Source organism: Engystomops pustulosus, chromosome 11 (assembly GCF_040894005.1).
Source record: "Engystomops pustulosus chromosome 11, aEngPut4.maternal, whole genome shotgun sequence".
NCBI classification, from domain to species: Eukaryota; Metazoa; Chordata; class Amphibia; order Anura; family Leptodactylidae; genus Engystomops; species Engystomops pustulosus.
The window spans coordinates 66,926,836-66,938,574 of NC_092421.1; the positions used below are offsets into that span (position 1 = coordinate 66,926,836).

At 43.1% G+C, this 11,739-nt stretch overlaps 1 protein-coding gene across 1 annotated transcript in view; it reads right to left on the minus strand.

The window, feature by feature from the left end:
- ADD3 (adducin 3) overlaps positions 1-11,092 on the minus strand; it is a 75,274-nt gene extending 64,182 nt beyond the window's left edge. Inside the window, exon 1 of the mRNA XM_072131066.1 lies at positions 11,001-11,092. The gene's annotated coding sequence lies outside the window, so the exon portion shown is untranslated. The remainder of the gene's footprint in view (positions 1-11,000) is intronic.
- Between the last annotated feature and the right edge of the window lie 647 nt (positions 11,093-11,739).

Genomic DNA, 11,739 nt, shown 5'->3' on the forward strand with positions numbered 1-11,739 from the left:
TACTGATCCTGAGTTACATCCTGTATTATACTCCAGAGCTGCACTCACTATTCTGCTGCTGGTGCAGTCACTGTACATACATGACATTACTTATCCTGTACTGATCCTGAGTTACATCCTGTATTATACTCCAGAGCTGCACTCACTATTCTGCTGTTGGTGCAGTCACTGTGTATATACATTACATTACATATCCTGACTGATCCTGAGTAACATCCTTTATTATACTCCAGAGCTCACATCGCGTTTTCCCGACGTGTTACCCGAATATTTCCGTTTTGCGTCGATTTTCCCTGAATTGCCCCGGGATTTTGGCGCACGCGATCGGATTGTGGCGCATCGGCGCCGGCATGCGCGCGACGGAAATCGGGGGGCGTGGCCGAACGAAAACCCGACGGATTCGGAAAAACCGCCGCATTTAAAAATGGAAAATGTGTCGCGGAGCTTGCACTTACCTTCACTCAGCCCGGCTCGGTGTATTCCAGTGCGTTCCGATGCTTTTCAGCACAGCAGCGCCACCTGGTGGACGGCGGAGGAACTACCTTAATGAATACCGGCCGGACCCGAATCCACCGCTGGATCGCGAATGGGCCGGATAAGTAAATGTGCCCCACTGTGTACATACATGACATTACTTATCCTGTACTGATCCTGAGTTACATCCTGTATTATACCAAAGAGCTGCACTCACTATTCTGCTGCTGGTGCAGTCACTGTGTACATACATGACATTACTTATCCTGTACTGATCCTGAGTTACATCCTGTATTATACCAAAGAGCTGCACTCACTATTCTGCTGCTGGTGCAGTCACTGTGTACATACATGACATTACTTATCCTGTACTGATCCTGAGTTACATCCTGCATTATACCCCAGAGCTGCACTTACTATTCTGCTGCTGGTACAGTCACTGTGTACATACATGACATTACTTATCCTGTACTGATCCTGAGTTACATCTTGTATTATACCAAAGAGCTGCACTCACTATTCTGCTGCTGGTGCAGTCACTGTGTACATACATGACATTACTTATTCTGTACTGATCCTGAGTTACATCCTGTATTATACTCCAGAGCTGCACTCACTATTCTGCTGGTGGTGCAGTCACTGTGTACATACATGACATTACTTATCCTGTACTGATCCTGAGTTACATCTTGTATTATACCAAAGAGCTGCACTCACTATTCTGCTGCTGGTGCAGTCACTGTGTACATACATGACATTACTTATCCTGTACTGAGTTACATCCTGTACTATACTCCACAGCTGCACTCACTATTCTGCTGGTGGAGTTACTTTGTGATTCAAGATTCTCTGCTTGTTTACTGTCATCTAGAGATTTTCATTTTGGTAATGTAGGGGGACAGAATTTAATTGTTAGAAACCAAGTTTTCCCATACAAAGAGACCACCGAGTTATTTGTGACAACTTGTGTGGATATAATGACTCACTGATGTATATTTATGGTGAAAGATTCAATTTAAAGGGCCGGTGCACTTTATCGCCCAGGGCTGGGATTATTTTCTTCCTATTTTTCAAGCCACTCCATGACTGGTTAATAAATACAAAACTTTTATAGGAGACCGAGGACGTGCCTTCACATCACACGGCAACCAACATACGCGACTGCCAATGCTTTTAACACTCTGATGGCCGGTGCCGGCTACACAATGTAAAGTGATGTAAGTAGCTGCCGGGTCAGTAAATATGTACAGAAGTTAAAAGATCCATCCTGTATACATCAGCCATTGTCAGGGAACGCAATACCTGTGCATGAAAGATGCGGTCACCTGGGCCCTAAAGTACCTAAGCCTTTGTATAAGGGATACATAGTAAAACAATACACAAAAAAATGTTTATTTTGTTAAAAATGTTATTTGGACATAATCATTCTTATGTATACATAATGTATTTTGAAGGAGTTTGCCCACCGGCGTGGGGGAACTATTTTGGAAATTCTGTATTTTTCTTTTAAATTACAATTGAAACTTTGTATGTATTACATGGATACATAAAACAGCCAATGTAGTCCACAGAGAGACCCAGAACAGTCATACAGCCATACTCACATCTAGACCAAATAATAGAAAATAATAAAAACTCCAGACCACACAATGATAAAAGTGACCTAGACAGGATAATAGTAAATAGTACAGACTTCAGACTATACAATAAATAAGAATTCATGTATCTAATCCAGTCTGCTGAGCTGTGTATCTAATCCTATCATGTGTGATACGGTCTGCTGAGCTGTGTATCTAATCCTATCATGTGTGATACTGTCTGCTGAGCTGTGTATCTAATCCAACATGTGTGATACTGTCTGCTGAGCTGTGTATCTAATCCAATCCTGTGCGATACAGTCTGCAGAGCTGTGTATCTAATCCTATGCTGTGCGATACTGTCTGCAGAGCTGTTTATCTAATCCTATCCTGTGCGATACTGTCTGCAGAGCTGTGTATCAAATCCTATCATGTGCGATACTGTCTGCAGAGCTGTGTATCTAATCCTATCATGTGTGATACTGTCTGCTGAGCTGTGTATCTAATCCTATCATGTGTGATACTGTCTGCTGAGCTGTGTATCTAATCCTATCATGTGCGATACTGTCTGCAGACCTGTGTATCTAATCCTATCCTGTGCGATACTGTCTGCAGAGCTGTGTATCTAATCCTATCCTGTGCAATACTGTCTGCAGAGCTGTGTATCTAATCTTATCATGTGCGATACTGTCTGCAGAGCTGTGTATCAAATCCTATCATGTGCGATACTGTCTGCAGAGCTGTGTATCTAATCCTATCATGTGTGATACTGTCTGCTGAGCTGTGTATCTAATCCTATCCTGTGTGATACTGTCTGTTGAGCTGTGTATCTAATCCTATCCTGTGTGATATTGTCTGCTGAGCTGTGTATTTAAACCTATCATGTGTGATACTGTCTGGGAGCTGTGTATCTAATCCTATCCTGTGCAATACCGTCTGCTGAGCAGTGCATCTAATCCCATCATGTGTGATACTGTCTGCTGCGCTGTGTCTCTAATCCTATCATGTGTGATACAGTTTGCTGTGCTGTGTATCTAATCCTATCCTGCGTGATACAGTCTGCTGTGCTGTGTATCTAATCCTATCATGTGTGATACTGTCTGCTGAGCTGTGTATCTAATCCTATTAGGTGTGATACTGTCTGTTGAGTTGTGTATCTAATCCAGGAGTGCACCAGCCATGAGGTGAGTTGAGCCTTTTGCCTCAGGCAGCACCACCCCACGCTGGGGGGCAGCATTAGGGGCACATTCACTTGCTACAAAGCTGATCATGATACTTAAAAATAGTGGCCCAGGTATATTATTGTGTCTGCGCCAGTTTTTTGACTAAGTTTGCACCAGAAAAGGTGTCTTTGGATCTTGCACATGTGTTTATGAAGTGTTTGCCCCACTTTTGTGTCGCAGTTGCATTTTGTCCGACACTTTATAAAACTCTGCACCAGTCAGAGTTTGTGATCCATTTATTACTGAGATGAGCTACCAAGAGAAAAAAGGTGCAACTGTGTCACATCCTGAAAACTGACCGTATTTACTAAGAGCGTCCGACACAATGGGTGACATGTATCATCGTATCTGCACAAAAAAAATGCTGGGATATTTGTTTTTTTGGGCACAGAATTGTTGCGGATCATTTATAATGAGTTTGCACCAGAAAGAACAGATGTTTCCGACTATCCCGACTCCTCCGTCTTTTTTTGGCACAATTGGGCGTGCCCTAACTTTTCCACATTATTTGTCACAATTATGTGTATTTTGTCGGCATTTTTAGGCGCAAATTTAGGCAACCCAATAGACCAGGAAAAAAATGGTCAGAAAGCAAAATTAAGGCGCAGTACATGTAAGATTTTGGGCGCGTTCACACGTTGCGTTTTGGTCGCGTTTTCATTGCGTTTGAAACGCATATACAACAGCTGATGTGAGGTAATTTGCCTAATTACATTACCGTTTACGTTTGTAAACACAATGTTAACACATGCATTAACAAAATGCATGCGTCAACGCTTTGTTAACGTGTGCGTTAACATCGTGTTTACGATGCGTTTTGAAAACGGAAACGTTGACAGTGATTTAATTAGGCAAATCACCTCTCCTCAGCTGTTGTATATGTGTTTCAAACGCAATGAAAACGCAGGTCAAAACGCAACGTGTGAACGCGCCCTTTGGCACACATCTCAATTTTATGGCGCACGACTGATTAGTTCCGTCTACCCATTAATTACTTACAGCCGTGTGCCATTTAAATACATTGGGCTGTGCTTTCCGGAGACTGATCTCCGATGCCGACAGTCGTGCTTGCGCCAGAATTAGTAAATCACCCTCTATATATTTGGGCCAATGTCAATGTGGGTGTTAACCACAGCATGGAGAACCCACCTAACTTGTTATATTATTTCTGGAATAACCTAATATATTACTAGTGGATGGGGCTGTGGAGGGAGTTCGCCCCTCATCTAATCCTATCACCCTCTTCCATATCCTTCACAATTTTTATATTTAGGTTGATACTGACCAGGCATGAAGTGAATGAGCACATGAAGAAAATCCTAATTCTGACACCTGCTGCGCATCAGTGTCTGTGGTACTATAACTCCCAGCAAGCCTGATCCACAATCACAATGATTCCCTGCTTCCACCTCATTGCGGATAAATTCAGGAGTCCTATAAGGTAGGTCACAGACTCGCAGTACCCCCCCTCCCTGTGTTCTGTGAGTAACCCTCCCGGGGGACCCCGCTCCGCTATCATAGCACGTCTATTACCTTTTCCATTTGCTCACAGTCTGTCCCACCGGCTCCACATTCCGGAGACTTCTGATTCCTGGTTTGTGTTCAGACCAAATTATCATTATTCTGATGATGTGGTGAGAGCTTTAAATGAGGAATGTTATTAAGTACCAGTGGGACTGCAGATAGTTCCTACTTAAAGGGATCCTCCAGATTAGAAACTTAATGGCAATCCTTAGATTAGGAAATCAATATCGGTGTTGCTTAGACGTTGAATATATTTCACTCTAGTGAGTGATGAATTTACAATGAACAGCGCCACACACGTGTTAGTGGCCACGCCTGGTATTACAGCTTACTGCAGCTATGTCCATTACTAAGCTCTATTATCATGGGTGCTACAAAAGTACAAAAATATGACTGCTAAACAGTAAAAAAAAATGGGTGCAATAGTAACAAATCCTCAAATATGCTAAATAAAAGGTCTATAAAGGCTGAAGAAAAATGTTTCCATTCACTGACAGCAAGCAGAGATTTAGCAATTGCTAATACTACTCAGATGGTAAGTGTGTCCAGTCCTAGCTCTATATTCTGCCTGTGTAAAGGTGAAAAATGTTCTTTATGACCTTCCATTGTACATTTGTATCTACATTGTAGATACCATAAGTTAAATATCTTCAAAGAGCCATTAATTTCTCCAACTTCTCCTGCCGAGTGCATGACAGGTGTCACCTGCCTAATGACTTTATAACCGCGCCAGGTTTGGTGCGCCGCTCCGCCTACCCCAGCTCCAACAGCTGAACAAATGCAGCTTAACTTATCCAAATATTACCCAACAGAGATAATAAAATACACAAGTCTCTCTACAGTACATCCCAAATGGGAAGAATATTCAGATTCTACAGAACTAAGAATGTTTATATAGGAGATTACGTAAGGATCAGATACATCTGAGGAAAAAAACGTATGTAGGGCAACAGTAGGGCAGTGTCACCGCAGGTTATAGATAGGTGAAAGGTTCAATATGCGGTAACATTTATGCTATTTTCTCACAGTCATGTCTGACCAATCAACTAGTTCTCCAATGCTGCCCCCTATGTACAAGAATATAACTAACTATAATACTGCCCCTATGTACAAGAATATAACTACTATAATACTGCCCCCTATGTACAAGAATATAACTACTATAATACTGCCCCTATGTACAAGAATATAACTACTATAATACTGCCCCCTATGTACAAGAATATAACTACTATAATACTGCCCCCTATGTACAGGAATATAACTACTATAATACTGCCCCCTATGTACAAGAATATAACTACTATAATACTGCCCCCTATGTACAAGAATATAACTACTATAATACTGCCCTCTATGTACAAGAATATAACTACTATAATACTGCCCCCTATGTACAAGAATATAACTACTATAATACTGCATCCTATGTACAAGAATATAACTACTATAATACTGCTCCCTATGTACAGGAATATAACTACTATAATACTGCCCACTATGTACAAGAATATAACTGCTATAATACTGCCCCCTATGTACAAGAATATAACTACTATAATACTGCCCCCTATGTACAAGAATTTAACTACTATAATACTGCCCCTATGTACAGGAATATAACTACTATAATACTGCCTCCTCTGTACAAGAATATAACTACTATAATACCGCCCCCTATGTACAAGAATATAACTACTATAGTACTGCCCCTATGTACAAGAATATAACTACTATAATACTGCCCCTATGTACAAGAATATAACTACTATAATACTGCCCCCTATGTACAGGAATATAACTACTATAATACTGCCCCCTATGTACAAGAATATAACTACTATAATACTGCATCCTATGTACAAGAATATAACTACTATAATACTGCTCCCTATGTACAGGAATATAACTACTATAATACTGCCCACTATGTACAAGAATATAACTGCTATAATACTGCCCCCTATGTACAAGAATATAACTACTATAATACTGCCCCCTATGTACAAGAATTTAACTACTATAATACTGCCCCTATGTACAGGAATATAACTACTATAATGCTGCCCCCTATGTACAAGAATATAACTACTATAATACCGCCCCCTATGTACAAGAATATAACTACTATAATACTGCCCCCTATGTACAAGAATATAACTACTATAATACCGCCCCCTATGTACAAGAATATAACTACTATAATACTGCCCCCTATGTACAAGAATATAACTACTATAGTACTGCCCCTATGTACAAGAATATAACTACTATAATACTGCCGCAATGTACATATCTCTGGATACAGGACAGTTGGATGTAGATTGTAATGTGGATTATTTTTCGGCTGCTCCTCAACTCAATGAAAACAATTCCTGAACTCAGAGCGACCTTGGAAATTGCACGCCTTCCAGGGAAGGGCTGAGCTCGGTCGAAAATTATGAGCACATGCCATGTTCAGCCAATTACCTGCATTTAATGCGGCTGCAATGAGAATGTTATTAATTTCTGCCTAAATGGACGCGGTCATGTGACTTCAACAAACAAAGTTTAATTAGTGCTGGAAGAACTCAATGTTCAGACAAGTGGATTTGTGATGAATGTGTGTGTGATAGATCTGCGTGTAAGGGATGTGTGAGGGATGGATGTGTGTGTCTGATGGATGTGCAATGAATACGTGTGTGACGGATGTGTGTATGATGAATATGTGTGTGGTGAATGTGTGATGGATGTGTATGCATTGGATGAGCGAGGGATGTGCAATGGATGTGTGTGATGGATGTGCGATGGATGGATATGTATGATGGATGTGTGTGCGATGAATATGTGTGTGACGGATGTGTGTATGATGAATATGTGTGTGATTGATGTGTGATGGATGTGTATGTAATGGATGTGCGAGGGATATGTGTGATAGGTGTGCGATGGTTGGATATCTGTGTGATGGATGGATAAGCGCAGGATGTGTATGATGGATGTGTGTGTGATGGATGTGCTAAGGAAGGGTGATGGATGGATGTGTCTGTGGTGGACAGGGCCAGATTAAAGGAGGAGCTCCCTGGGCTTGAGCTCCGGGGCCCCCACCACTTTCACTTTTGAAGGAGTCCACACCAGTTTCCGACAGTTTCCGTGGCCGACCGCATCGCACTGTGTCAGTGAGACACAGCTGCCATCGCTGGGGGAGATGCACTGTTTTGGCGGCAGCAGGTTGTGATGGGACGCCGGCGGCGAGTGATGACGTCACACGGTCAGCATCCGATCACTACATGCTGCCACCGAAACAGTGCATCTGCGATCTCCCCCAGTGATGGCAGCTGTGTCTTCAGAGGCCGGCAGCTGCCCGAAGAACGAGGAAGAACCTGCAGCGTTGTGGGATCACTGGAAGGGAAGGTGAGGTAAGTACAAAGTTTATTATTTTGTGGCTATTTTCTACAGGGGACTGGTGGCCGTATACTACCGGGGGCTGGTGACTATTCTATATGGGGCTGGCTGGCTGTATACTACAAGGGGCTGGTGGCTGTATTCTACAGGGGGCTGCTGGCTGTATACTACTGGGGGCTGGTGGCTGTATACTACTGGTGGCTGGTGGCTGTATACTACTGGGGGCTGGTGGCTGTATTTTACAGGGGGCTGGTGGCTGTATACTACTGGGGTCTGGTGGCTGTATATTACAGGGGTCTGGTGGCTGTATACCACTGGGGGCTGGCTGGCTACATACTACAGGGGGCTGGTGGCTGTAAACTAAAGGGAGCTGTATACTACTGGGGGCTGGTGTCTGTATACTACAGGGGGCTGGTGGCTGTATACCTCAAGGGGCTGGTGGCTGTATACTACAGGGGGCTGGTGGCTATATACTACAGGGGGCTGGCGGCTATATACTACAGGGGGCTGGCGGCTGTATACTACAGGGGACTGGTGGCTGTATACTACAGGGGGCTGGTGGCTGTATACTACTGGGGGCTGGATATATATTACAGGGGGCTAGTGGCTGTATATTACATGGGGCTGGAGGCTATATACTACTGGGGCTGGCAGGCTATATACTACAGGGGGTGGCAGTCTATATTCCAAAGGGGGATGGTGGATATATAGTACAGGGAGCTGGCAGGCTATGTACTACAGGGGGCTGGCAGGCTATATACTATACTACAGGAGCTGTCAGGCTATATACTACAGGTCTGGCTGCCTATATACTTCCAAAAACATTGTTGGAATGGCCCCCACCAGTTGGCGCCCAGGCCCCCCCAACCCCACCTTTAATCCTGCCCTGGTGGTGGATGTGTGATAGATGGATGTGATAGATGGATGTGTGTGATGGATGTGTGTGATGGATGTATGTGCGATGGATGGATGTGTGTGATGGATGTGTGTGATGGATGTGCGATGGATGGATGTGTGTGATGGATGTGTGTGATGGATGTGCGATGGATGGATGTGTGATGGATGGATGTGTGTGATGGATGTATGTGCGATGGATGGATGTGTGATGGATGGATGTGCGATGGATGGATGTGTGATGGATGGATGTGTGATGGATGGATGTGCGATGGATGGATGTGTGATGGATGGATGTGTGATGGATGGATGTGTGTGATGGATGTGTGTGATGGATGTGCGATGGATGTGCGATGGATGGATGTGTGTGATGGATGGATGTGTGTGATGAATGTGCGAGGCATGTGTGTTAAGGAAGTGTGATGGATGGATGGATGTGCAAAGGAAGTGTGATGGATGTGTCGTGGATCTTTGACGGATGAGTGTGTGTGATGGATGTGTCTAAGGGATGTATGAGGGATGTGTGTGTGATGTGGCATTAGTCGGGTCCTGGGTCCACTTCTCTGTTTCCCTCTCCCACTAGTATACCAATAAAGGGGGTCACAAATACTAGCATCCTAAATGTATGTCCACTGCCCCCCTGATTTTGAGGGTATGGGGGACAAGTCTGTGTCATGATTTTGGGGACACTGGTGAGTGCTGCGGGTTGCCAGAGGATTGCCCTAGCATCTTATAAGATTCTTGTATGGACTACTGTGCACTTGCCACCAAAAGCTGATCATCTGGAGCATCTTGTCACATGATCTCCATCCCCTTACGAGGCCCAAATAACCTCCTCGCCCCTTCCTTGTGTTGGAGTAGTGGAAAATGGGACAAAAACTTTGAAGCGACTGATGTTTGTCACAGCGTGCTTCTCCGGAGCAGACATTGGCACAGCTGAATGCCAGGCGCTCTGAGGTCACCTTCACTTATGAAGTCCACATTGTTCTCAGTGCAGCTGCGGAGCAGAGTTATCAGAACATCAGGAACATAGAGTGTAGACCTAGGGGGGAAAGCTCATGTATCAGCCCAAAATGTCACATAACAGGGTAGAGGAAGAGGGCTACAGCTGACAGATCATGCACAAGGCTCTCAGGGAGTGGTGACAAGACTGGAATACATGTCTGTGACCGGAGGCTAGCTGTTGTGATGTCTCACATAGATCTAACACAGAAAGAAGAGGAGAATCTGCTCTATAAAAAGCATTAATTGGGTTATACAGAACAGTAATAGAGGTACTGACCACTGTTAATGAGAATGAAGCACCTGGGGTGAAATAGAAACTAACTATGAGTTCCAGAAGTAATGACCTGTACAGATGTGAATAAAGCTCTAGGGGTGAGATAGAAACTTTATATTATTTCCAGCAACCTTTGCATATGTCTCTTCTTTATCACTCAGAATCTTTAGCAGGGTCATATAGAACTGCATATAGAAGTAATGACCTGTACCCATGTAAATAAAGCACTTGGGGTGAGATAGAAACTTCCTACTATCCTATTATCTCTGGCAGCCTTTGTCTGTACCTGTGTCTCTTCTCTATCAAGAACTAACCTGTACTGATCAGAATAAAGCACTTAGGGTGAGATAGAAACTTCCTATTATATCCAGCAGCCTCTGTATGCATCTCTGATCTAATACTCAGGATCGTATAGGACATTATAGAGAAGTAGTGTCTTGTACAGGAGTGAATAAAGCACTTGGGGTGAGATAGAGGCTGCTGGAGATAATAGTAAGATTCTATCTGTTCCTGTGGATTGAGTAAATGTCTATTTAGGAATACAGGGGGCTGAGCATGATGCTCTGATACATTCTCCTACATGTTTTATTCCTACTTACTTATGCAAAGCATTTTTTAAAGATCCTGACCAATAAATGGTTAAAATACCTTTAATTTTCTCCAGAATCCTTCCTTCGGGGTGTGTGATGGGGCCACATTTGTACTTGGGTCACGGTTTTCAGAGGAAACTTGGCTTCAAGGTGCTGTCATTCCTCTAGTTATGTGACACATTCTTCTCGGGGCAGAAAACACAACACACCGTGAACTTTTCACCAGAAACTTCTAAACGAGGCTGAAAAGGAAAAAAAAAGTTTTGTATACATAAAAATTCATGATTTTACCCTTTACCTCCTCCAACTGTATGTTCTGGATAATATCACACTGGTTCTGTCAGGTTTAAAGCTGCATTGAGAATATTTCTGCTTTGAGATCGCCCTGTATATTGAGATTGCAGCTCTGGAAGTGACTAGAGTACAAAAAAAAATGACCCTGGATCATTGCAGAATAAATGAATCAAATTATGTGTAGTTTATACCAAAATCCATTGTGATGGAACCAGGGACACTTACTCATAGATCCAGGCACCGTGACTCTTCTTATATTTGTTATCCATGGCCTCCTTCCTTCTAAAAATCAACACTTAAAGGGAACCTGTCACATTTTTCACAAATACAGCTGCTGGCCGGTTCCCATAGAGCCCTATGAACTACCTGACAACCCTCTGTTAGCTAAAAATGGTTTCCCACAGATCCCCATTTAATAAACTTTAAAATTGTACCTGGTATCCAGGGATATCTATAAAAAAGCCGAGAGGGGCGTGGCCTCCTCAGGCTTACATCTTCACAGG